This window comes from Myxine glutinosa, chromosome 2 (assembly GCF_964187855.1).
Source record: "Myxine glutinosa chromosome 2, kmMyxGlut1.1, whole genome shotgun sequence".
Lineage (NCBI taxonomy): Eukaryota > Metazoa > Chordata > Myxini > Myxiniformes > Myxinidae > Myxine > Myxine glutinosa.
In genome coordinates this window covers 141,912,691-141,940,104 of record NC_136262.1, presented here as the reverse complement: position 1 = coordinate 141,940,104, position 27,414 = coordinate 141,912,691, and positions in this window count along the sequence as shown.

Below are 27,414 nucleotides of genomic sequence, written 5' to 3'. Positions count from 1 at the left end.
AAATCTGAAATAATCATTGGCCCAAAAACGCTCACAAAATCCACCCATAACTTTGCCCTCAACATCGACGGTGTCCCAGTGTCCACCTCCCCTCACATTCGGAATCTTGGCATCATCTTTGACCAAACCCTCTCCTTCGACAAATACACTAAACAGATCACAAAGACAGCCTTCTTTCACCTGAAAAACATCGCCCGTCTCCGTCCATCCCTCTCCTCCATGGCTGCAGAAACCCTCATCAACGCCTTCATCACCTCCCGTCTGGACTACTGCAATAGCCTCCTCTATGGTTCACCCTCAACAATCACCAATAAACTCCAATACATTCAGAACTCCGCTGCCCGTCTACTCACCCATTCCCGGACCCGTGACCACATCACCCCCGTCCTTTACAAGCTTCACTGGCTCCCCATCTCCCAGAGAATCCAGTACAAAATCCTCCTCTTGACCTACAAAGCCCTACATAACCTGGCCCCATCCTACCTGGCTGACCTCCTCTCCAGACACACTCCTAACCGTAACCTCCGCTCTGCTGGTACCAACCTCCTGACCCCCCCCCCCCCCCATCCGGACCAAATTCAGATCCTGGGGGGGACAGGGCCTTCTCCATCGCTGCTCCCACCCTCTGGAACTCACTACCTCACACCATCAGAGACTCCTCCTCACTCACCACATTCAAAACATCACTCAAGACCCACCTGATCAACACTGCATTCAACATTTAACCTACAGCATTTAACCCCTGACTATCTCTTCTCCTTCTCCCTCCTTTTTGCTTTAAATATTTCCCTATTGATTCTTGTCTTTTGCAATTGTTTTTATGTTTTGCTCTGCATTATGTTTTGCACTCTGTCAAAGCGTCTTTGGGCTTCCTGAAAAGCGCTATATAAAATAAATGCATTATCATTATTATTATTATCGGGCAGGAGACCGAAAGGCTCCGCGCCGAGGTGGACCTGGGAATCTCGAGCCGAGTAAACCCCCTCCCCTGAACCGAGTGCCGGACGGATCCAACTGCAGGAAACTAACTACCCGCATTCATCGCTTGGCTTTGCGAAGCCGAGCTTTGAAAAATGTAAAGATGCACCGAGGCTCAAATTAATAGACATTTGGTAGGGATAGGGAATTGGTGATTGGCAAATTTGATGGGCAGAATTGGAATTTGATGGCGAAATTGATAGTGGGAGATGCCTGAGGTGGAGGGATGGCAAATCCACCATCCCTCACATCCACCCGGGCACATGAGCACTAGTTATGGGGTTATGGCGGTGAAAACCAAGCCAGGGAGGGTTTGGATTGTCGCGGAAGTGGTGGTGAGACTCAAGACGCCAATAGTCGGAAACAGGTTTTACAAAAGGTCACAACTTTATTAACTGGTTATTCACTTCATTCCATTACCAAATAATACCGTTTAACTCAATGGACCAGGTTAACTCTATCCGCATAGTCCTTCTTGTTCGGCTGCAGCGCCGAACTCGTGGTACGCATTCATTCCGTCGGGCAGGGCTTCTGAGGATGAGTGCTCTCTTGGCTCAAAGTCCCTTCTGTTTATATCGGCACACTTCATTTAATCCTCTGTCTGCTGAAATCGTAATCCCTTCTCCGCTGCTTACTCAGTCGCCTCACTGGCACCAGCTCGCTCCCCTCCTGCTGCGAGTTCCATTTACCAAACAATAGGGGGGTGCTCCAGCCTGGGGCTGTGACCAGGTGGACAAGAGATTACCATGTTCGTGCACATTCCTGACTTTCATTTACGAAATCGTCTATCTGCTTCGTAACCAGCCCTAATCAATGAGTTACCATTCCCAATCAATGAGTTACATTTCCACAATTCCCTCATCTTTTTGTTTTTGTTTATATTAACCATTAATCTAAACATCAATATAAGTAAACAATCAATCACTACAAGTAAACATCAATACAAGTATAAGTAAATAATCATAACTTTGGTAATCAAATTCCCTTAGGCATACACCGTCATCCTGCAAGAATCACAAAACATTTCGTTGGTCATTGACTCCTTCCATATTGTTCAATCTATTGCATTTGCATCACAAATATCTTTTCAAAACAACACTTCACCATCACCAAGATACAACAATTTCACTTCATTTTCAAGTTTTGTAAAGCATCTGCACCATCTGGCAAAAACGTTTGCCTCCACACAAATGTTGACTTTGTTTGAAAGGAAGGGCTGATCACTTGTGTTTGAATTCAGGTATGAAACATTTTCTTCAGTCTTTATGAACACCTGCACTACTTCGTGTAGGATTTCGCTGTTGTGGTAACAGTGCGGAGTCATAGACTGACCCTGCTCTCCATGTAGCATTCTTGCCACTCTTGCTGTGAACCATAATGATTCCTTGAACAAGGCCTTCGCCCAGTTGTAGTCGACTTGCCTCCTCCCTCATTATGAGTGGGCAGCAAGTGTTGGTGTAATGTTGATTGGCCAGCAAGATGGGGAACAGGGATGCCGGATGCATCCACAATGATGTTGGGACCATGGTGTTCAGGTCATTCATGGTCCTTACCAGGAGCAACCAGCAGAATCGTGCACAGCTGTTGTGACAAGGGCACAGCCGTTTTTTTTTGCAGCTCCATGCTGGTTCCCCGGACATTGGTGAAGTAATAACATATGTCCCCGCATTTCACAGAGGTTGCAGGTAAAATGTCGTTGTCCTGCAACTTCTGATGTGATGAATGTTCGAAGCCTTCGAACAAGAGTAAGTGATCGCCTTTCTTTCATATGTTGCAGTGTGATCCAGGCAAATGGTCACATAAATTTCCTTGGTGAAGGTAAGCATCCATCTCCAAGTTACACGGGAGAATGTCTTCATCATTCTTTGAGAAAGAGGGTGTATGCCACGTTTAACTTCATTTTTTAGCCACAAATTTTCTTTCTCGAACTTCTTCCCAATTCCGTTAGCACCCCCTTCAAATGTGATCTCGTCTTATCCTTATGCTCAGTCACATCTGAATCTGCTTTCCACACACACTGAATCAGATAGGGTACATCTTACCATGAAATCAGCATAATCATGTATATCTTCCGACAGTTTCACATTCAACAATTTGTTGTTTTTCCTTAACACAAAAAAGTTATATTCATTTATATGCGTCACACAAATAATATTCAATCAGGTATGTATTTCACTACTAAACTAAGTATAGCATCCACAATTGCTTTCAGGTTAATATAGTTCAAAAATTACTCATGCAGGTATTTTAGCACTACTCTAAGAAAATAAATTGTATATGATTACAATCACAAACGGGAATATCTAATTCCCAACAACAATTTTCCCAAACCAACAAATTAAGCATAATGTATTATTACCATAATTCCTCTCCACTTTTTCTTTTCCCTTTTTTTTTTTTTTTTTTTTTTTTTCTTCTAACAGTGTGTCACTCGTGGTGATATGAGTTCACTGATATTGTAATTGACACAACTCATAACATTGTCGTTATGCCATTATCTTAATTCTACTGTATTCATTTGCAACATCACTTGATTTAATCTTTTAATCTCAGTATTTATGTCGCCATAAAAGTCTTCCTTTTCTGGTTCCACATTTCTTTCCTCATTTGTCACTTCATGCGTTATCATCATGTTGTTGGTTACCTTATTCAGACACACCGTCACTAAGGCTTTCAAGCAAGCCACCACTAAAACAATTGCCAATATAACTACTAAACCAACAAACAAATATTGGAGTATCTTAGCTACCACCCCTCCAAATGTGTTTCCCAACCATGCAAAGGCACCCCCTTTTATATAATCGTGGTATCTTGCTCCCTCTTGTCCCACCTGTAGCCATCTGTAAAACATGTGAGCTACCCCTTGTATATGTTCATACCTATAACATAATTATATGTCAATGACATTCAACATTGTATACCAAACTAACAAGCTTCCTAAAAGGTAAATAAAGAAAATCCCTTAATATGTAACATAAATCAGATTATTTGTCTTACCCTGATCCCCCTATCTCCTGGGGTCGAACTAAATCCCCTAATCATGAGTGTAGTTGTGATACATTATCCCTCATGTTGCGCTAATATCAGTAGATAATGGTATGTCATGTGGGCAAATAAATGTCACTATCTTCCCTAATTCAAGTAGGAATATTAAATGTTGAAATTGTAATGTTTATCAATGCAAGGGGTGTTAAAATGTAATTCAAATGAATGTATATCACGACTATCATTTATCCGCCACTGAATGTTCTGCTGGGCTGCTAGGTGCAGCCTCATTTTCTGTAGGATCATCCACCTTAGCCCCATGTGCTTGCTTGCAATGAGAGGCATGAATCCAACTTTCTATTTTGGGTCCATATTTGTTTCTATTCTTATCAATCTCCTATGGTTTATCAATTCGTTCCAAGATACCGCAACCAAAGGTTTTAACCAAAGCTCTACCAAACTATTTCCAATTTGAACAAAAAATGCCAGTGAAACAATGATTCGAAGAATTTAACTTCAAGGGGTCAATAAATTTATTCTATAACCAGATCTAATTTTCCCATCCAATAGTTTGCCTTGCCACATGTCATATTATAACACTTTAATAAACCTTCGAAAAATGTTTCCCATCTCATCAAATTTCCTTTTTTACAAATAGCCATGTGTAACTTACGTATTTAACTACAATTTCCTCTCAATTTGTTTGGCCTAACTGGCCGCAAAAATGGCTGCCAGCATGCAGTACCGTTTTTTATCTACCAAGGAAGTGCTCGTCCACACAAGACCTCTACCAAAATGTTGTTTGTAAAAACAAATCTGGGATTTCTGATTACATGGATGCACACTCTCAGGACATTTTCAGGCTGCTGTTAACAATCCACTACGATAAATTAATTCCTTTACCCACAATCAAATAATTAGTACAAATTGAGGATATTATCCCTATCACATTCTTTTATAGATTCATTATGTTGGATCTAATTTTTATTCCAATAATTTTCCACTGCTGTAAGGAAGAACAATAGCTCTCATAAGTCTTAGTAATATCGTACTTAATTTACCCAGCATCGAATAATTTATTTACTATCCTTTCTCATCTGTTAACCAGTGACTTTGTTTGAACTCCAGAACTGAAAAACTCACAATAGTTCAAACCAGCAAAATTTTCTTTACTATTTTCCCATATCATCTATGCCTAAAACACATCCATACATACAGCACAATTTATATGCTGATAAAATTCAAGTTTATATATATAAAAATCCATGAGCAGAGTACTCTGGGACGTCAGTGTAAGACCTCTCCAAAATTTGGCTAATTTTGTACTCCCATATTTTTATGAAGCTCATATCCATAAATAGCTTTGATTCTCATATAAATTCGATCACAATGGAATCCCAAGATTACTTCCAATTTTTTACTATTAATGAATAGCTGCTCATAACTCAGCAAATCAAATCTTTATTCTCCATCTCCCTTGACAAAAGTGATAATTTTTCATAATCAAATTATATTTCTATTTTTTATTTTTTTATTTTACGAATTCTCTCGATATGCGATCCCATCCCCATGGAACTATCTATTTTCCAGACAAGGCACACTGTCGGTGTCAACAATCTTGTAAGATTGATACACAAAAACACTAACATTGACACACAAAATACCCACACACACGTGCATTATGCGTATTTGTTTGCGTTGGAACCCTTATTTACAGATCCGGATGGGTGTCAACTTTATTTCAATTTCTCAAAATTTGTCCTTCAATTTTATAAGCGCTAATACACAAATGGACCAAAAAGTTTATTCTTAGAAAACCCCTATGACGTCACATTGACATTACCCTTTCAGTTCCCACAATAATTTATCCAAATTTGACTACCCACCCATTTGTATGTCAGTCGACCACTGACCTATCAATCGTGTGGAACAATAGTCCGAAATTCCCACCTGATCATGATGTGACTCTTGTCACTTGGTTTGCCAAAAAAAAAATAAAAAAATTGCAAAGCAATTGTTCCAAACTTTGTAAATTTAAAATTTTGTGCCCAACATAAAAGATCCAATTTCGGCATTTGATCAATTAATTATCAATTTGCTTACAAGCAAAAGAAAAAATGAATAATTCTTGCTCCGAAAACTTTTCAGACCCAAGAATCATCGACAGTTATTCATGTTAGTCCAGTAATCTAATTTGTTGAGGCCAATCGTCATTTGGGATTTGTCGCAATGAAGGCCTAATCATTGTCTGAGGTATCGGTCAGCACTGGTACCCTTGATCTTGGTTTACCCTATGAACTTGTCTTCCTTTTGGTATACGGACATCCTCTTTTCCAATGTCCCATCCGTCCACACTTGAAACACCGGTTTCTGTCGTTGCCTGGTCTGTGCACCTGTGCACTTGTATTGCTGGGCTGCATCTCTACATCCCTGAGTTGCCACTGCAATCTCTCGTTATCTCCTGAAACACGAAAAAATTCTCTGTACCGTCCTTTTTGGGGAGACAACTGGAAATCAGATGGGACAACTGTCACTTTCATTCCTAATTTCGAGGGCAGTTGTGCATTTGTCTCCTCCACTGTATCCTGTATCCTTTTTATTTTAAGTTCTAGATCCGTTATCCGTTCTTGCTGTTCCCGTTGTCTGGATTCACCATCCCAAAGATGGAATGCAAGCCAGTCTACCGTTAGATTCTGTCTCTCTCTGGCTTTCAATCTTTGTTCCAATCTTTCCAATCGACTTCGCTCAAATGTACCATCTCTTGGAAACTCCTCATCATGTCCCTTTGTCCACAAATACCAATTCTCGACCTGCCTTATAGCTTCGGCACCATAACGGTCGTACATATGATGTGTACAAGTACCTTTTTGTGGAATCTCTGGTTGTCCTTGTGTATTCTTGCAGGCTCCATTTCTCATTTTGACTTTTATCAAAGTAGCGTTGGATGTGTTGTAGTTTGTTCCTCTAAAGCTTCTCTCGTACCTCCAGGAAGGATCTCTCCACCTGTTCAACCGGTGATTTCCAGAGAATCTCTCTCACCTGTGGCTTTTGCACAATCCAATCTCACAGATCAGTATTTGCAGATGAGCCAGAGGGTCAGTATGAAATGGGTGAATCCTCAGGTGTCCGCTCTGTTGAAGGGGAAATCATACAATGGTAACCGCACATATATATCTATATATAAACTCACCACCTTGCTCAATTTTCCAAGGTTGTCTTCACATTGATAATATCTCACAAAGATATTAAAGCCTCTTTCTTGAGACCGCATTTTCATCAATCAAACGATCAATATATTCAATTTAATTTATTCAATTCAATTTATCCAGTTAAATTTATTCAATTAAATTCAATCAATTAGATTCAATCAATCAACAATTCAATCAATTATTCAATTTCAATTAATTCATCAATATTCATCAATAAATCAAATTAATCATTTTGGATGACTCCTTGCATAAGCCCTTTCCCCAATGATGTCAGGACAGGTCCATCCATTGACTGAGATCGAATCTCATCGGTCGTCACCTCTGGTTCATACCTCATGTCAATTGATGAATCACCGTCCTGTCCTAGGGTCATATCTGACATATTTCCCCATTTTGCCTGGTCTCCACAAATTTTCTTTGCAACCACTAAAGGCAACTCATCCTTCATTCGTGAGACAGCCAAAATGGATGGCAGATATTAAAGTTCATTGGGAAAAATATCTCGTCATTTTTCTTTTAATAGTACCCAAAATCTCTTGGCAATATAAATTTCGTAAAACTCCTGAAATAAGACTGTAAAATTCCTTCAATCATGCTAAATTTTGAAACTCCATCGCTTGTAACACCCAATTTATCCCATAGGGCTTGAAAGTTCTTTCCCAAGTTCATGCAATCATTCTGCATTTGAACCCTATGATATCTTTCATAATAATCATCATGATTTTATAGTCATGGTCCTATCATAATCATCTATTTAAAACGAACATTTCCTTTATCACCACAGCTATGTGGTATAATCAACAATAGAATAAAACTGTACATAGCAACAGGCTACCTCATGGCCACTTAGTATACCTATTGACAATAAGTCATAACAATATCGAATAATCATTGAACAATTAAAAATCGCTTCCACTGCTCCAGCCGCAGCATTCGTCATTTTGTCTGCTCATCCGCGTGACCAAAACGAAATAAAGGGAGCTCAACCATTACACAGCGCTTTTAATGGCGCATGCCATAGGAACTCAACGCAATTTCGACTCGGCCAGAAAACGAGCAAATTTTGCAGGATGTTAACTGGAATTAGTCGTGAAAATATATCCAAAATACACAAAAATACACACCCACAAAAATAAACAACAAAACCCAAACAAACCCAAGGTCGACCATATTACACAATTAAATTACACCTTAAATTATTCATTAAATTACTCATTAAATTACTCATTAAATTACTCATTAAATTACTCATTAAATTACTCATTAAATTACATCATTTCAGCATCGTATTGATTGCTGAAATGTTCATGGGTTTGAACACACCTTAAAAGAGGTATGCTTTGCGGTGTTGCCCACCTACCACGTTGAATTAAATTACATCATTTCAGCATCGTATTGATTGCTGAAATGTTCATGGGTTTGAACACACCTTAAAAGAGGTATGCTTTGCGGTGTTGCCCACCTACCACGTTGAATTAAATTACATCATTTCAGCATCGTATTGATTGCTGAAATGTTCATGGGTTTGAACACACCTTAAAAGAGGTATGCTTTGCGGTGTTGCCCACCTACCACGTTGAATTAAATTACATCATTTCAGCATCGTATTGATTGCTGAAATGTTCATGGGTTTGAACACACCTTAAAAGAGGTATGCTTTGCGGTGTTGCCCACCTACCACGTTGAATTAAATTACATCATTTCAGCATCGTATTGATTGCTGAAATGTTCATGGGTTTGAACACACCTTAAAAGAGGTATGCTTTGCGGTGTTGCCCACCTACCACGTTGAATTAAATTACATCATTTCAGCTTCGTATTGATTGCTGAAATGTTCATGGGTTTGAACACACCTTAAAAGAGGTATGCTTTGCGGTGTTGCCCACCTACCACGTTGAATTAAATTACATCATTTCAATTAAAAAAACATCGCTTCTACTGCTCCAGCCGCAGCATTCGTCACTTTGTCTGCTCATCCGCGTGACCAAAACGAAATAAAGGGAGCTCAACCATTACACAGCGCTTTTAATGGCGCATGCCATAGGAACTCAACGCAATTTCGACTCGGCCAGAAAACGAGCAAATTTTGCAGGATGTTAACTGGAATTAGTCGTGAAAATATATCCAAAATACACAAAAATACACACCCACAAAAATAAACAACAAAACCCAAACAAACCCAAGGTCGACCATATTACACAATTAAATTACACCTTAAATTATTCATTAAATTACTCATTAAATTACTCATTAAATTACTCATTAAATTACTCATTAAATTACTCATTAAATTACATCATTTCAGCATCGTATTGAATGCTGAAATGTTCATGGGTTTGAACACACCTTAAAAGAGGTATGCTTTGCGGTGTTGCCCACCTACCACGTTGAATTAAATTACATCATTTCAGCATCGTATTGATTGCTGAAATGTTCATGGGTTTGAACACACCTTAAAAGAGGTATGCTTTGCGGTGTTGCCCACCTACCACGTTGAATTAAATTACATCATTTCAGCATCGTATTGATTGCTGAAATGTTCATGGGTTTGAACACACCTTAAAAGAGGTATGCTTTGCGGTGTTGCCCACCTACCACGTTGAATTAAATTACATCATTTCAGCATCGTATTGATTGCTGAAATGTTCATGGGTTTGAACACACCTTAAAAGAGGTATGCTTTGCGGTGTTGCCCACCTACCACGTTGAATTAAATTACATCATTTCAGCATCGTATTGATTGCTGAAATGTTCATGGGTTTGAACACACCTTAAAAGAGGTATGCTTTGCGGTGTTGCCCACCTACCACGTTGAATTAAATTACATCATTTCAGCATCGTATTGATTGCTGAAATGTTCATGGGTTTGAACACACCTTAAAAGAGGTATGCTTTGCGGTGTTGCCCACCTACCACGTTGAATTAAATTACATCATTTCAATTAAAAAAACATCGCTTCTACTGCTCCAGCCGCAGCATTCGTCACTTTGTCTGCTCATCCGCGTGACCAAAACGAAATAAAGGGAGCTCAACCATTACACAGCGCTTTTAATGGCGCATGCCATAGGAACTCAACGCAATTTCGACTCGGCCAGAAAACGAGCAAATTTTGCAGGATGTTAACTGGAATTAGTCGTGAAAATATATCCAAAATACACAAAAAATACACACCCACACAAATAAACAACATTTATTCCGTTCAACAGCACAAACATTTCCTATATCATGACATGCATGTCTTCAAAATTATATGACCAAGAGAAAAAGTAAAACTAATTAAAACTGCGGGCAGTGATAATCCGGGGACCATACTGCTCCATCCTGATTGGACGGGTGCGTGCTAGAGTCGTTAACAATGACAGTCCAGATCCGATTGTTCAAAATTTCAACTCAATCGATCGAAAAATGAACGCAGGGATGCATTTTAAAGGTGCAGTGGCACTAACTGAGTTGCCACGAATATGGCCACGAAATTGCCAATATAGCCATCACAAAATATTTTCCTTAATCAATTGGCTCATAGCATAACCAATCCAAGTATTTCATCCGAAGATGTATCTCTGAGGAATTTTAATTAAATAAGTCATTTATAAATCAACGAGTTAATTTATTAAATGATTAATCAATAAATCAAAATTTTCCTTGACAGCCACATCACTTGGTCAGTGTCATGTCCAAATATCAGCTTCCTTACTCAAAAGGTGCCTGAGTTAATGTAATGTAATTACTGTAATAAGATTACTGCAATTACTGTAATGATTACTGTAATTACTGTAATTACCGGAACTGTAATTACTGTAATTACCTCAGGCAATTACTGTAATGTAATTACTGTAATGTAATAAGAAATGTAATTAATTAAATAAGTACTTCATTAATCGCTAATAATTAAATAACTCGTGAATTCTTATCCGATTTACTTAACATTTGAGTGTCCCCAAAACGTTGGAGCAAAATGTTGCAACAACGAAAGTGAAACGTTGTAGCGACGTTGTGGAAACGTCAGCAAACCCCAACATTTGAATGTTCCCAAAACGTTGGAGCAAAACGTTGCAACAACGAAAGTGAAACGTTGTAGCGACATTGTGGAAACGTCAGCAAACCCCAACATTTGAATGTTCCCAAAACGTTGGAGCAAAATGTTGCAACAACGAAAGTGAAACGTTGTAGCGACGTTGTGGAAACGTCAGCAAACCCCAACATTTGAATGTTCCCAAAACGTTGGAGCAAAACGTTGCAACAACGAAAGTGAAACGTTGTAGCGACATTGTGGAGACGTTTTACAACAACATTATTTCAATGTTGCAGGAAAGTAACGTGAAAAACGTTCCCAAAAATGTTCTCTCTCTGTCTGTCTCTCTTTCTGTCTGTCTGTCTCTCTTTCTCACTTTCTGTCTCTCTCTGTCTATCTCTCTCTGTCTCTCTCTATGTGTCTGAATATCATCTTTATCTCTGTCTGTCTCTATGTCTCTCCCTCTTTCTTTCTGTCTCTCTCTCTCTGTCTCTCTCTGTCTATCTCTCTCTGTCTGTCTCTCTCTCTCACTTTCTGTCTCTCTCTGTCTATCTCTCTCTGTCTGTCTGTCTGTCTCTCTCTATGTGTCTGAATATCATCTTTATCTCTGTCTGTCTCTATGTCTCTCTCTCTTTCTTTCTGTCTCTCTCTCTCTCTGTCTCTCTCTGTCTATCTCTCTCTGTCTGTCTCTCTCTCACTTTCTGTCTCTCTCTGTCTATCTCTCTCTGTCTGTCTGTCTGTCTCTCTCTATGTGTCTGAATATCATCTTTATCTCTGTCTGTCTCTATGTCTCTCTCTCTTTCTTTCTGTCTCTCTCTCTCTGTCTCTCTCTGTCTATCTCTCTCTGTCTGTCTCTCTTTCTCACTTTCTGTCTCTCTCTGTCTATCTCTCCCTGTCTGTCTGTCTGTCTCTCTCTCTATGTGTCTGAATATCATCTTTATCTCTGTCTGTCTCTATGTCTCTCTCTCTTTCTTTCTGTCTCTCTCTCTCTGTCTCTCTCTGTCTATCTCTCTCTCTCACTTTCTGTCTCTCTCTGTCTATCTCTCTCTGTCTGTCTGTCTGTCTCTCTCTATGTGTCTGAATATCATCTTTATCTCTGTCTGTCTCTATGTCTCTCTCTCTTTCTTTCTGTCTCTCCCTCTCTGTCTCTCTCTGTCTATCTCTCTCTGTCTGTCTCTCTTTCTCACTTTCTGTCTCTCTCTGTCTATCTCTCTCTGTCTGTCTGTCTGTCTCTCTCTATGTGTCTGAATATCATCTTTATCTCTGTCTGTCTCTATGTCTCTCCCTCTTTCTTTCTGTCTCTCTCTCTCTGTCTCTCTCTGTCTATCTCTCTCTGTCTGTCTCTCTCTCTCACTTTCTGTCTCTCTCTGTCTATCTCTCTCTGTCTGTCTGTCTGTCTCTCTCTATGTGTCTGAATATCATCTTTATCTCTGTCTGTCTCTATGTCTCTCTCTCTTTCTTTCTGTCTCTCTCTCTCTGTCTCTCTCTGTCTATCTCTCTCTGTCTGTCTCTCTTTCTCACTTTCTGTCTCTCTCTGTCTATCTCTCTCTGTCTGTCTGTCTGTCTCTCTCTATGTGTCTGAATATCATCTTTATCTCTGTCTGTCTCTATGTCTCTCTCTCTTTCTTTCTGTCTCTCTCTCTCTGTCTCTCTCTGTCTATCTCTCTCTGTCTGTCTCTCTTTCTCACTTTCTGTCTCTCTCTGTCTATCTCTCTCTGTCTGTCTGTCTCTCTCTATGTGTCTGAATATCATCTTTATCTCTGTCTGTCTCTATGTCTCTCTCTCTTTCTTTCTGTCTCTCTCTCTCTGTCTCTCTCTGTCTATCTCTCTCTGTCTATCTCTCTCTGTCTATCTCTCTCTGTCTATCTCTCTCTGTCTGTCTCGCTTTCTCACTTTCTGTCTCTCTCTGTCTATCTCTCTCTGTCTGTCTGTCTGTCTCTCTCTATGTGTCTGAATATCATCTTTATCTCTGTCTGTCTCTATGTCTCTCTCTCTTTCTTTCTGTCTCTCTCTCTCTGTCTCTCTCTGTCTATCTCTCTCTGTCTGTCTCTCTTTCTCACTTTCTGTCTCTCTCTGTCTATCTCTCTCTGTCTGTCTGTCTGTCTGTCTCTCTCTATGTGTCTGAATATAATCTTTATCTCTGTCTGTTTCTATGTCTCTCCCTCTTTCTTTCTGTCTCTCTCTCTCTCTGTCTCTCTCTGTCTATCTCTCTCTGTCTGTCTCTCTCTCACTTTCTGTCTCTCTCTGTCTATCTCTCTCTGTCTGTCTGTCTGTCTCTCTCTATGTGTCTGAATATCATCTTTATCTCTGTCTGTCTCTATGTCTCTCCCTCTTTCTTTCTGTCTCTCTCTCTCTGTCTCTCTCTGTCTATCTCTCTCTGTCTGTCTCTCTCACTTTCTGTCTCTCTCTGTCTATCTCTCTCTGTCTGTCTGTCTGTCTGTCTCTCTCTGTGTCTGAATATCATCTTTATCTCTGTCTGTCTCTATGTCTCTCTCTCTTTCTTTCTGTCTCTCTCTCTCTGTCTCTCTCTATCTGTCTGAACATCATCTTTATCTCCGACTGAGAAGTCAATCATCAAATGCACCTGTCCGTACATTTTGCTACGCCACCTGTGATATAATCCTGTTGTTGACTTCTTGCTGCGACAGACAATCAGTGACATGGTTCTTTTAACAAATAAATCACCAAAGTGTAAAAGAAACTCACTAGATTGATATACTGAGTTAAGAAAGTAAACCCAAGTCAAGAAAAAATATATATTCCATATTAAATGCCAAGTCTGTAGTTCAACCAACAACTATTTTGTTCCACATAGGCCAAAAGTCAACCACAATTTCAAAAAATCCTTAATTTTCATCCAATTCACCCATGCTATCTGTCTGACAAATTTCGTCAAAAAAAAACACAACAGCACTGGTTTTGCTTCCTGGAAGCTTCCTGCAAAACGCTTTGCTTCTCGCAAAACGTCCACCAATGGGAACTAGAGGGAGGGGAAGGAGCGGGAGTAAGAGACAGGTAGCCGGAATGAACATGAGGGACAATGAGGGACAGTGAGGGCGTGTCGGTATGCAATTTTCATTATTTTTCCATTTAACTTGTTCAAAGAACGTTCATTTCGCAAAATCGAACCAACCACAACCTTCGCCATTAATATCTATTGTAAGCGTGCCGAATCAATAAGTATCACTTTTCCTATGAGCCTCGACCAGAGGGTGGTTGTTACTCACAAACACTCGTCGCTAGCTGTTCCATTGTCTGTTGATTTTCATTCTGCTGCCGATTTCCATTGAGCCATCAGAGTGGAATTTGGAATTATTATTTCTCTGAGCTCATGAAAGTGGTGACATTGGGTGGTTTGCCATTGCTTTTCCACAAAAGCACTTAATTATTGTCTTTCATTCAACCGTGAAGCATGTCTCAAAGGCTTAGTGATGGACCTGGACAAAATTTGATGCAATTTTCATCCAATCGCCATCTTTCATAATAATTCTGGACCGGTATGAGATGGGGTTGTCTGTCATGAATTTATTTGTTGATCGAACGAGTTTTAGGTGTTTTAGAAAATGGCGTGAAACCTTGTACCCACGGCTTTGGTCCTACACAATTTCGTTTAATTTATCTAAAAAACATTCTGTGGACCTGTCGTCTTAATCGCACACCTTGAGCGGACAGCTCAGGGGTACGTTTTCAAGTGCTAAACAAATGTACCGGCCTTACAAGACTTGAGAGCAAATGGTCGCATGGTGCACTCATGCCCCGTTTGCTCCCAGGTCACAGTAAGGCCCTTATATTAATGACCAGCGTCGACCTGGCGCATTTTATTTAGACAGCGCAAAAAATAAGTATTTACAGAAATCATTTAGAAAAACACGAATAATAGCTACAATCGTTTGTCGATGTTCCATCCGTGACTTCGTTACGCCACCTATATCGCGGCATCGGTGCGCAAGGAAGCCCCACACCACGTCCTCCACCATGTATGTACAAAACTATTGCCAGGTTCGGAAATCATACTGGACAAAAACAAGACACACTTACCTTTTAAAGATCCTGTTTGTGTCCAATTGATGCCAGCGGTGCCTCCATATTGTCGCGGAAGTGGTGGTGAGACTCAAGACGCCAATGGTCGGAAACAGGTTTTACAAAAGGTCACAACTTTATTAACTGGTTATTCACTTCATTCCATTACCAAATAATACCGTTTAACTCAATGGACCAGGTTAACTCTATCCGCATAGTCCTTCTTGTTCGGCTGCAGCGCCGAACTCGTGGTACGCGTTCATTCCGTCGGGCAGGGCTTCTGAGGATGAGTGCTCTCTTGGCTCAAAGTCCCTTCTGTTTATATCGGCACACTTCATTTAATCCTCTGTCCGCTGAAATCGTAATCCCTTCTCCGCTGCTTACTCAGTCGCCTCACTGGCACCAGCTCGCTCCCCTCCTGCTGCGAGTTCCATTTACCAAACAATAGGGGGGTGCTCCAGCCTGGGGCTGTGACCAGGTGGACAAGAGATTACCATGTTCGTGCACATTCCTGACTTTCATTTACGAAATCGTCTATCTGCTTCGTTACCAGCCCTAATCAATGAGTTACCATTCCCAATCAATGAGTTACATTTCCACAGGATAATGGATTAGGGATCTCGAGAAATGACCATAGGTAACGGTAGTGTTAAGTAGCGACATGTACCTGTAGAGGGGACGTAGAATAGATTAGGTGGATTATAACGACGAGGGAGCGCAATAGTATAAGGGGCGACTGGGAAGTGCGAGTTTCAGAAGGGAGTAGGTAGATCAGATGATGCAGTGTGATGTGGTTTATTGAATGAGGAATTGGTATGGAAGTTTTTGCGGGTGAGCATGTTGAGCAAATGAGGAATTGAGGGGAAATACTCGGGAAAGATGTGTGTATGAGCGTGGGAGAATTTGGGTGCCTGAGGCGATGGTTTGGGGAATTGGAAGTGTATGGAGCACTTTTTGGAGCAGTGTATGGTGAAAAGTGTGAGGTGATTGTGAGTTGTATTGAGCGTGAAAGTGTATGGAGTAGTGTATGAGTGAATAATTGTGATTGTGCATTGTATTGAGTGAATGAAGAAGCCTGGGGGGAAAGGAGGGTGCAAGAGCCACCAGGTGTGTGTGAGCACAGGTGTGCAAGTGAGTGGACAGGTGTATGGAGAATGGTTGTGTGAAATAGCTAATATGGAATGGAGTATGGAATGGATGGTGTGGAGTGAGTATGGTGGAAAAGGTGGAGTGGAGTGGTTGGTGCGAAGGGGAGTGGATGGGGAAGATGGACCCCCATCACGAATACCCAGGGAGGGTAGTTTAAGAGTTAGGTGGAGGGTGTAGGTAAATTGTGGTTGGATATTGGCATCTGTGGTGCGTGTGGAAGAATGGTGTTTGGATGGGTGCATTAGTGACGTGGATATGGCTGGGCGTGTGGCCTGTTAGAGGCATGGTTGGTTGAGCACTCCGCCACTGTGAGGATGTCGGCCAGGTGAGGCCGCAGGTAGGCTCTGGGAGCCGGTAGAGTTGTTGTGGATGGGGCCCGAGGATCCAGAGGACGGACCTGGGTAGCCCAGTGCCAGAGAGGGCACCGAGGGGGTAAGTGCCAGGGAGGGCCTTCCCCAGTTAGATAGGTTAGTGAGGAGCAGGTAAGCTCGGGTGGAAACTTTAGTGGTGGAGGCACACAGGTAGGTAGACCTGTTAGGGGAGCCACATGACTCAGCCCAGAAATTGTGCGAAGGCACAGGGAGTTGAATCGGGGGAGTGAGACCCCAAATTGGTGAGCGCCACAGATGGTCAATGGGAGTTTGGTTTTTAGAACCGCATAGAGTAAGACGGCCAATGGTTTTGCAGGGAAAGATCCGGGTAGTGTAAAGTGTGTTAATGTCATTTAGGAAGTAGTTAGGATTAAGAATCTCCTCGCACCATCTGCATCCACTCACCTGAGGTGACGACGTGCTCCACACCATGCCATGGTTTGTCGTTTATTTTTGTGCAAATGTTATGGAAAGGTGAGACGCATCATGACGTGGGTGTGACACTGTGTTGTTGTTCCATCTCATTGTTAAATTGGGCTTCTTGAAAAGCACTATACAAAATAAATGAATTATTATTATTATTATTATTATTAATGTATGTATGTATGTGTATATGTGTATGTATGTATGTGTATGTACATATATCGTGTTCACCGCCAGCCGCCGGCACAAAGCAAACAGGCCATTACTCCTCCCTTGGTCCTTCTCGTTCGGCTGCATCGAGCTCCGACCATCCCGAACTGCTCTTGGTGTCTTTTCCCGCTCTTGTTGGGCTTGGTAAAAATGCAAATATGTGTATATATGTATATATATATATATATAATTATAATGGCATAAAATATTGATCACCTGTCTTTATTGCTTCATTTGAAAACACCAAGGTCCACAAACTGTTTTGTCTATTTTGAAAGGTCTTCACAAACTATTTTGTGCCTTCCACAATAGCATTTTTCAACAGTATGACTAGTTCCTATTTTGTGAAGCCATTTTATTGCTAACTCTCTCTTCTCTGTATATTTATCTGCATTTTGGGATCTGGAAAAAGCTTTTACTGCACTTTCCCCTCTCATTGACATAGCCGTACGCGAGACACTCCAGCATCTTGCTTTCTGTATTGGCGCTATGACGTCACATTCACATGAAATCTCTCACGATAGCCCAATGGTGGCAGAAAGTGCATATGGATTAACAATCAGGATTCACAATTTATTGTTAAAATACAATACTTCTTAAAATACAATGATATTAAAAGCAAATTTCAGGGAAAATTAGGTATTTTTCTACCCATGGACTTTCTTTTCTTCAATGCTCTGCCTGGGCTTAATCACACCATCATTTGGCCGAGCGAAGCAAGGTTGAGGCCTTTTATACCTTGTTTGTGAAACACCCTGCAACTCATGCCTGCAGAAAACGGACTTTTTGGAACACCGGCTACATTATAGGCTATATATATATATATATATATATATACACACACACACACACACACACACACACACACACACACACACACACACACACACACATACATACACACACACACACACACACACACACACACACACACACACACACACACACACACAGACTTGGCATTTAATATGGAATCTTTTTTTTGTAGGGGTGAACTTACTTTTCAAGATGACTTAGAACCAAAAGTTAATTGGAATTATGTTGAAATTATTCTAGATTTTGTTAATGTGACCTTTAAAAGAAACAAAAACCACATTTGACATTTCAAAGCAAATAAATTGATCCTTGAAAGTGATGTAAACTGATACAACAACAACAACAACAACAACAACAACAACATACATTTTAAAGGCCATTTTCCCTACTAGAGCGGGGCCTTGCGTTAGCCTTGCGGTCCCCATGAAAATCTTCTCCATTTTGCCCTATTTTCTGCATCTCTCCTTGTTAACCCCCTTGCCCGCATTTCTTCTTCCACCATCTTTAGCCAAGTCTTTCTCGGTCTTCCCCGTCCTCTACTTCCTTCTACATTCATTGCCATCACTCTTCTCAACCAGTCACTTTCATCCTTCCTCAACACATGACCAAACCATCTCAACCTGTTCCTCTTCACAGCATCAATCACAGGCTCTATTCCCATCATCTTTCGCAATTCATCATTTGTCTTCCTCTCTCTCAACGATACTCCGCACATCCATCGAACCATTCGCATTTCCACCCTTTCCAACCTTCATTGCTGCTCGACGTTCATTACCCATGTCTCGCTCCCATAAATCATAACATTTCTCACACATGCAGCATACACCTTTCCCTTCAGCTTCAACGACACTCCCCTCCTCGTCAGCACGCCACTCAGTTCCCGAAACTTCTTCCATGCACATCTCACTCTAGCAACCGTTGCCGAGTCTGATCCACCTTCTCCATTCAGCATGCCTCCGAGGTAGCAAAATGTTTTCACACCTTTCACATCATGCCGTCTCCAAGATCCCATTCAACCTTTCCTCCATCTGCAGCTCCCTCTGTGCACACCTTACACTTGAATGTAGCTGCCACACTGGTTAATGACCCTCTCAAACCACTACATTTTTGATGAACCCACTCAGCGCACATTGTACATTGAATGGAGTTCACTCCGACACCCTTCCTACACACAGCACAGGGCCACTTCGCAGTTCTTTCCACCTCACCACATGCTTTACCACTTGCCATCACCTTCGTCTTTCCGATATTCACCTTCAGACCTTTTGTCTCCATACATTCCTTCCACTTGTTCATCTTTTCCTTCAGTCCATCCATACTTTCTGCAATCAACACCAGATCATCTGCATACAACAACTCCCACGGTAAACCCTCATTTACGTTCTGAGCCAGCACCTCCATCACAGCCACAAATAGTAGTGGACTTAGTACCGACCCCTGATGCACTCCCACCTTCACCTCAAACTCACCACTGTTCCCGTCCTTCGTCCTTACAGCTGTGCGCGCTCTTTTGTACATTGCCATCACGACTCTGATCAACCATTCCTCCACTCCTAACTTCCTCAATGCCCATGTCAATACTTCACGTGGAACCCTATCGAATGCTTTCTCCAGATCAACAAACCCAAGAAACAACTTCTTCCTCTTCTCCATGTACTTCTGCAACTGCCTCACAATGAAAAGCGTGTCTGTCGTTCCTCTTCCTGGCATAAATCCAAACTGCATTTCGTCGATCTTCACTTTCTTCCTTATCCTCCTCTCCAACACCCTTTCCATTACCTTCATTCCATGCTCCAATAACTTTATCGCTCGGTACGAGCCACACTCCAGAGGGTCACCTTTCCCTTTGTATAGAGGGACGAGGGTACTCAGTTCCCAATCCACTGGAATGCGGCCTTCTTTCACCACCAGATTACAGATCTCTGTCATTCTCTTCACACCCCAACTTCCTGCTGCCTTCAACATATCTCCCACAACTCCCGTCGGCCCTCCCGATTTTCTACCCTTCATTGCTTTTATCGCTTCCTCAACTTCCTTCTCAGTTATCGTCTCTGCCGGTCCTAAAACTGGGTTACTCTCTATGTTGCCTTCCTATTCATTCTCTGTATTCAACAGCATTTCCATATATCTTTTCCATCTTCCTTTAATTCCATCTGGGTCGACAACGATTTGTCTCACTTCATCCTTCAAGCAACTCACCCCCATCAGATCACACCTCTCTTTCGCTATCTGCTTTGCAATCCTGAATACTGCTTTCTGACCCTCTTCCGAATCCAAGCGTTCTCCGAACATTTTCCTACATGCCTCCTGCACCTTTGCTACCTCTTTCTTTGCAGCCTTTTTGGCTGCCTTATAACTTTCATGCTCTGCTGTTTCTGCTCCCGTGCCCTTCGCCTTCTGCCACTCCTTGAACTTCTTCCTCTTCTCGTCAATCCTCTTTCCAACTTCATCATCCCACCACCATGTTTCCGAGTGCCTTGGTGGTCCTTTTGTCCATCCACATACCTCACCAACGGCTCCCAACAGACTAGCTTTCATTGACATCCAACCACTTTCAAGCTCAACCACATCATCATCGACCCTACTCAGCCTCTCTTTTAACGCGTCCCTTACTGTCACCTCTTTCAACCTCCACACCTTCATTCTCGGTTGGTACTTCACCCGCCGAGCTCTCCTCGCACCTTTCACCCTTATGTCGCAGACAACCAAGTGGTGCTGTGAAACAGCCTCCTCCCCCGGGATCACTTTTGTGTCCCGGAGGTGCCCCTTATCTCGCCCCCACACCATCAGGTAGTCAACGGTTGTCGTCGACCCACCTGACGTGTATGTAACAAGCTTATTATCCTCTTTCTGGAACTGAGTATTACAAATCAACAAATCAGCTCCATCAGCAAACTCCAAAATCCTTTCACCTTCTCCATTTCTCACACCATATCCGTAACCCCCATGAACTCAGTCAAAACCATCCATACTCCCTCCCACATGTCCATTTAGGTCTCCTCCTACCACAACAACTTCCTCATCTTTCCCGTTTTCCATCAGCTTCTCTATCACACACCAGAACTTGTCCTTCTCTTCATCGCTTCGACCAACCTGCGGAGCATATCCCAAGATGACGTTCACCAAGAGCTTTCCAATCATCATTTTCACCATCATCAACCTATCACTCACTCTTGTCACACTCACCACACTGTCTACAAACTCCTCAGAAAACAGGACACCAACACCATTCACGCCCTCCAGGCACCCTTGCCACATAAACTTGTATTTCTGTCCCTGCCTACCCTTCACCATTCTCACACCACTTCCCTTCCATCTCGTCTCTTGCACACAACATATGTCCACTCTTCTTCTGACCAATACTTCCAAAGTGATGTAAACTGATATCAAACTCAATTCACGGACAGTACTGTGTTAAACTTCTGTACGTTTTCCAGAAGTATCTCTTTATTTTGCACATTAGCCAAAAATTGTTTCAACAAAAACAAAAGCTAAATTATGACTGGGATTATGGACAGTAAAATTACAGTGCAGTAGGTCGTGTAACCCCCACGAGCATTCAGGAGAGCACTTACACGTTGAGGCATGCTGTTCACGAGATTTGCCAAGGTTTGGACAGGAATCGCTTGCCATGCAGTGACAATAGTCTGCTGCAATTCACGCAAAGAGGCAGGCTGCTGGTCCAAGTTGTCGATTTGACGCGTTAATTCTGCCCACAAGTTCTCTACCGGATTCATATCCGGGGACATGGCAGGCCACTCCATATGCTCTACACCATGGTCAGCAAGAAAGTGTTGGATCATGCGAGCACGATGAGGCCGTGCATTGTCATCTTGGAAGACAAAGTTTCCTCGAAAGGCTGCACGAGCAAATGGAAGCAATGTTTCTTCCAGAATGACCCTGTACTTGAACTGGTTCAGGTTTCCATTCAGAACAACCAGATCAGTTTTGCCCCCTGCATGAAAAGCAGCCCAAATGGTCACCCAACCACCTCCAGCTTGGACTCTTGGCACTATACAATCTTCGTTGTGGGCTTCATGCACTTGTCTGCGCACACGGATGTGGCCATCTTGACGATAGACCAGAAATCAAGACTCGTCACTGAAGGTCACGTGATTCCAGTGTCCTGGCTGCCATTGACGGTGCTCTCTGGCCCACTGCAATCGGCGCTGGCTGTGTTGTCTGGTCAAGCGTGGCTTTCTCAGGGGACGCCTGGCACGATAGCCTGCTTGAACCAGTCGTTGGTTGACTAGCCTTCTGGATGCAGGCACATTTGTCAGTTGCTGCCACTCAGCCCGAAGCCAATTAGCTGACTTGGTACGGCCATTGCGGACTAACCGGTGCAGCTGGCGATCATCCCTCCTTGTGGTTCTGCGGGGACGTCCTGGCCTCGTTATTGGAGTAGGGACACCCCTCTGAGCATTTCGTTTCAGGATCTTTGACACCTGACCTTGAGTGATGCCATACTGCCGAGCAATAGCACGCTGTTTCATGCCAGAATTTCGTAAAGCCACCACTCCATGACAAACAGCATTGTCAAGTTGACGGACCATCTCCAGAGGAAGCGGCAATAACTTTTGTAGACGTGCAGCAGTTTTTTTCCACTAATACAGAATGCAACAACCCTTATATACCCGATTGTGAAGCCAATCGTCAAGTGTACCTGTCCTTACATTTTGTCACGCCACCTACGATATAATCCTGTTATTGACTTCTTGCTGCGAAAGACAATCAGTGACATGGTTCTTTCAACAAAGACATCACCGAAGGGTAAAATAAACTCACCACATTGATATACTGAGTTCAGAAAGTAAATCCAAGTCAAGAAAAAAAAGAAAATTCCATATTAAATGCCAAGTCTGTGTGTGTGTGTGTGTATATATATATATATATTGTTGCGGATATGAGATTGGCCTCCATCCATATCCGCTTGTAAATATTCACCTATTTCCCCAATACTTCCCAACTATCCCCAATCCCCCATTCCCTAGTCCCATTTTCTGTAAACAACACTCTGTAGACCCGACCTCCCCCTATTTCCCCCATTAAATGTCGCATCCAGGTCCACCGCATCTCACGTAGACAACTATAGGACATCTTGCTAGTTATTCTTAGTCTATGTCAGTTAAGGACTCGTTTCCATTAATTCTGACTCTTCGTTGCACCAGAATGTGATTGTATGGCACCGTTAGAAAGTTTAGGACCTCCCAATACCTCCCCGCAGCTCTTCCTCATGGTACAACAACAACAACAACAACAGCGGCGGCGGCGCGGGGAGTGTGCGTCCTCACTCCGGCTTGGTTAGCCGCCATTGAACATGTGCTCCGACGGGGTTACCACGCAGGGGCTCGCTGTCAGCTCCTCGTCAAGGGCGGAGCCCGGTAACCCCCCGCACCCAATAGAAGCGGCGGACCGATTCCATCTGGGGCGGAGCTAACGAGCCGAGGGCGTGTCACTCCCCGCTGAGGATGCGCAGAAAGAGGGAGGTGACATCAGATGCGCCCTCAGCTTGGAGAGAGAAGACGCCACCTCCGAGCGCTGAAATACCTCCCCGCATCTCTGGACCGGACCGTGTTGATTCTGCCCCTGAGCCAAGGTGCACCTTGTGCTATCGACTGCCTGTCCTTCCTTGCCATCAATCCCTGTGTAAGTCAGTCTTGTCCCGTTTGTCTGTGGTCTGTCGGGGATAAGATAAGACTGTGTCTAAGTGCCCATCTTTTCTGTGGTTTACCTCTTACCGTGTAATCTACCCGTTTCTGCATCACCAATTATATCCTCCTCCGGAGGTCTTGAGAACTGTACCCCCTTGTGTCGTTTCATTAATCCCAGCCGTTGTGTCCTTTCCTTCATTGATTTAGCATAGCGCGATTTGGTCAACGTCGGGCGGGATCGGGTTCTAATCGGGGAGTAACTGTTCGGATGCGGTAATACCAAACCGCTCGGTAAACTAACATCTAAAACCGCGTCTGTAACAATTGGTGTCGGGAAGTGGGATTGGACCCGAAGCGCGCTTCACGCGCTCGAAATTATTAACGGCGAAATTTGATTTTGTTTTACAAAAATAAAAACCCGAATTTTGAAAGTCGCGCTATGGCGGATCAAGACGGCTGGGTTCCGGTAGAGGAGAGTGAGGCAGGGTCGATCCAGGACAAAATTGAGGGACATGAGGGACATGAGGAGAGCGAAGCAGTGAGGGTGGCAGGTTCGCAAAATGGCGCCTCGCACATGGCCACGGCGACCGCGCCCGCGACCGTAGCAGCGCCGTTGGTGGATTCGAACCTTTTTTTCCTGCAAATGAGGGCCCTTATGGGACAAATGGGAGACCAAATTGGAGGTTTGAAAAACAGTATAGAGGCTCAGAGTGAGCAAATGGGGGTAATGGGGTCCAATAGCGAGAAATTGAGGGAGGACATGGGGTCCAATAGCGAGAAATTGAGGGAGGACATGGGGTCCAATAGCGAGAAATTGAGGGAGGACAAGGGGGCCCAGATTGGAGGGTTAGGGAGTAGAATAGAGGGATTAGACAATAGATTAGGGGAAATACAGGAGGGGTTAATGGGGGTAGAAAACAGAATGGCCGCTCAAGAGAATCAAATGGAAGGGATGCAAAAGGAGTTAGAGGGGTTAGAAAACAGTATGGAAGGCAAATTGAGGGACATGAGGGACCAAGCGGAAAGGGAAGTTAAACAAATGGGGCAGCAGATAGAGGGGGTCAGAATGGGGGTAGAAACTAAATTGGATGCTCACAGGGAGGAAATGGAGCAGATGAGGGTGGCATCTGGGCAGGAGATGCAAGTGATGGGAGAAGAGATCAGAAGAGGTGTGAGTGAGGAGGTCGGAGGAGTGCGCGAGGAGGTGAGGCACTGTAAGGAGCGCATGGAGAAGGAGGTGAGAAAGGGGACTGTAAAATTGCAAGGTGGTATAGAGGAGTTGACGCTGGGAGTAGAACAACTGACAGTGGGACAAAAGGAGTTGGGGGAACAGGTAGAGAAGAACACAGCGGTAATAGAGGGTTTAAAATCGACACAGAAGGAGATGAAAAAGGACGTAGGGGTAATTAAAAAAGAGTGTCAGACGGTACATGAGGACCTGACGAGGAAAATGAACAAGGTGGTAGCGGTGATGGAGGTTAAAGAGCGGGAGGTGCGGGAGCACATAGAAAAAAATTAAGTGGAGTTAGAGGAAGAACTTAAAGGGGTGCACGAGGAGATGAAGGAGGTGAAGCAGAAATTAGAAGAAGTGGAAGAAGGGGTGAGCGAAATTAAGAAGCGACGGAGAGAGGATAAGAAAGAGATAAAGGAGGAAGTAAAAGAATTGGTCCAAAGTCTGTGTTCGGATCGTGATGATGTGCTCATTAACCGGATGAGGGATTCACAGGTGATGGAGGAGAAGCGAAGAGAAAGAGGACCCGGTGTAAGTGGTGACCAATATGGTCGTGCGTATGATGCGCCAGGTGATTTAATAAGCTTGGGGGTCGAGATAGACCCGGATGTTCGTGGGAGGCCAAGAGTGAGGTGTATGGCTGGTCCGGAGGGTATGGAACGAGGGTGCGAGCGAGAGGGTCCGGTGATGGGAGAGGTGCGAGGTGTGGGTGAGCAAGGTTGTGGTGGTATGGAATGGGTAGCGGGTTGCGGAGGTGTGACCCATGCATCGACACCAACAGGGGTAGTTTTTAGAGGGACAGGGGAGGCACGAGAGCCCCTTGGGGGTAATGTACTGTGGGGGCCCGGCCGGTTCGGCCCCACGCTGACCCCGCAAGGGGCGACGCACGGGGTCCGGCAGGCGGGCAACGACTCGCATACGAGGTGGTCCCACAAGGTCCCACTCGCGCCGTATGACGGTGGGTAAGGGTGGCATCCCTGCCACCCTTCCCATGATGGGGGCAAATGCGCACTAGATTATGGGGTGTATGGCAGTGAAAACTAGCCCGGGTGGGTTAGGATATCGTGTGTAGGGATCTAGCGAAGATGACATTAGGTAACGTTAAGGTTAGTTAGTGACTGATACCTGTAGTGGGGACGCAGGTAGAGTAGAGTGGATAATAATGACGTGGGAGCGCAATAGTTTAAAGGGACAACTGGGAAGCGCAAGTTTCAGAGGGGAGTAGTTAGATGAGATGATGCTGTGTGAGAACTGGACAGGTGTGTGGAGCAGTGTATGAGTAGTGAGTGTTGTGGATCAGCGCGAATGCGCTTGGGGAGAGAAGGGTGCAGGTGGCACCAGGTGTGAGAGCACAGGTGTGCAAGTACAGGTGTGTGGAATATATGGAGCAGAGAATGAGGTGGTATGGAGAGAGTTGGAGTAAGTGGTACGGAGTGGTGTGCATGGTGCGAAGGTGTGGATGGGGAAAGAGTGGACCCCTTTTCACGAGTACCCGGGGAGGGTAGTTTAAAGAATAGTTAGAACGTATAGGTAAATTGTGGTTGGATATTGGCATTTGTGGTGCGGTTGCAGAATGGTATTGTGGATGGGTGCATTAGTGTTTTGGAAATGGCTGGGCGTGTAGCCTGTTAGTGTGTGTAGTTGGTTTGGGCGCTCCACCACTGTGAGGATGGCGGCCAGGTGAGGCCGCAGGTGGGCTCTGGGAGCCGTTAGTGTCAGTGAGTGCCTGAGGATCCCGGGTGTGGATTGGGCAGCCCGTGCCAGAGAGGGCACTGAGGGGGTGAGAGAGCGAAAGGGCCTTCCCCAGTTAGTTAGGTTAGGATGAGGAGCAGGTAAGCTCGGGTGGCAACTACAGTGGTGGAGGTGTGCAGGTGGGTAGACCTGCTGAGAGAGCTACGCGTCACAGCCCAGAAATTGTGCGAGGGCACCGGGAGATGAATCGGGGGAGTGAGACCCCAAATTGAGAAGCACCACAGTTTAGTCAATGGGAATTGGTTTTTAGAACCCATAGTGTAAGTTGGCCAATGGATTGGCAGGGAAAGACCCCGGGTAATTTAAAGTTGTTAAAGTCATTTAGGAAATAGTTAGGATTGATGAACCTGTCGCACCATACGCAGCCACTTACCTGAGGTGATGATGATGACTCCACACCTGTGTTCCTTTGTTCTGTGTTGCAGGAAATGAGAATTGCTGTTGGATTTCTGAGACGCATCACGACGTGGATGAGACATTGGGGTGATTCCATCTCTCCCTCCTTAGGAGGGACTGATGATGAATTGGTGATGGCAAATTTTGATGTTGAGTTGGAGATGGCAAATTTTGATGTTGAGTTGGAGATGGCAAATTTTGTTGAGAGTTG